Source organism: Euphorbia lathyris, chromosome 3 (assembly GCF_963576675.1).
Source record: "Euphorbia lathyris chromosome 3, ddEupLath1.1, whole genome shotgun sequence".
NCBI lineage: Eukaryota > Viridiplantae > Streptophyta > Magnoliopsida > Malpighiales > Euphorbiaceae > Euphorbia > Euphorbia lathyris.
This window is the reverse complement of record NC_088912.1, coordinates 10,449,788-10,451,043: the sequence shown is the minus strand read 5'-3', so window position 1 is coordinate 10,451,043 and position 1,256 is coordinate 10,449,788. Positions and strand designations below refer to the sequence as shown.

General features: G+C 36.9%; 1 non-coding gene across 1 annotated transcript; it reads left to right on the top strand.

Annotated features, from left to right (window-relative positions):
- The first annotated feature begins 1,149 nt into the window (after positions 1-1,149).
- On the top strand, positions 1,150-1,256 carry LOC136225029 (small nucleolar RNA R71). Its single transcript, XR_010686768.1, has one exon. It is a non-coding gene; the product is annotated as a small nucleolar RNA R71 (small nucleolar RNA).

Sequence of the window (1,256 nt, the reverse complement as noted above, 5' to 3'; positions counted from 1 at the left end):
GTGGGCAAATTGCTTGACACAATCGAACTGCAATCTTCAGTTAGCGAAATGGATGAAATTCCTTCCCAACTGATTTTCTTTGAAATTAAATCTTTGAGGAATTTACCATAATTGGGAATTTACGTAATTGCATCCATAAACGTCAAATTAATATGCAAATTTTTAAGTTTGTCTAAAAATGTTAAAAGTTGTTTGTCATAGTCCTTGTTGCGGACTTTGTGTGGAAAAGGTGGTTTGGGTACAAAAGTTTTTGTACTAGAGTCAATCGGTGCATCTTTTTGTTTTAATGTATCTTCTTTGGACTTTGGTAAATCAGTTCCAGGTAAAGTCGAATTTCCGGGCATTTCCGGGCCTAAGTAGTTTTTCCCTGAACGAAGAGTGATAGCCTTAACATGCTCTTTCGGATTTTCTTCCGTATGACTTGGAAGACTTCCCTCTTTGCGGGATGGAATTGATTTAGCGAGTTGTCCAATTTGAATCTCCAAATTATGGATGCTAGATGATTGGTTTTTAATAAGCTGATCGAATTTATTCTCGATCCGTTTAAAACCATCGTCGTGATTACTTATTTTTCCGCTCATAGCATCAATGAATTTGTCGATTTTAGAAGATAAAGTGCTAATCGAATCTCTTGATTGATTTTGATAATTAGTAGTACGATTTTGATTAGCATTGACATTATTATTGTCTCTCCAGTTAAAGTTAGGATGATTTCTCCATCCAGGATTATATGTGTTGGAATAAGGGTTATTATTTTGGTTTTGCCCTTGGACAAAATTTACCTGTTCAATTTCACTCATACCTTCGTAATCCACATCTGTTTGGATTGGTTGACCATTAGGATCACACGGTGCCATAATCCTATCAATTTTGTGCGACAAGGCAGAAAATTGGGCTTGTAACATCGCTACTGGATCAAGATTCACTATACCTTTAACTGATGATGTAGTTGAGGATGATGGTTTTGCTACTGGTATGTGTCCACGTTCCGCGGGCCACATACTGCTGTTGATTGCCATTTTCTCCAAAAGTTCTCTTGCTTGGGCAGATGTTTTCTTCATGAATAACCCTCCAGACATAGCGTCCAATGAACCTCTAGTTGTAGGATTTAGTCCATTATAAAATGTTTGCATTAAAAGTTCAGCGGGCAATTGGTGGTGTGGGCATAAACGTTGAAGTTCTTTAAAACGTTCCCAAGCCTCATAAAGAGTTTCACTATCATTTTGAGAAAAAGATGTTAACTCTTTAATGACTCT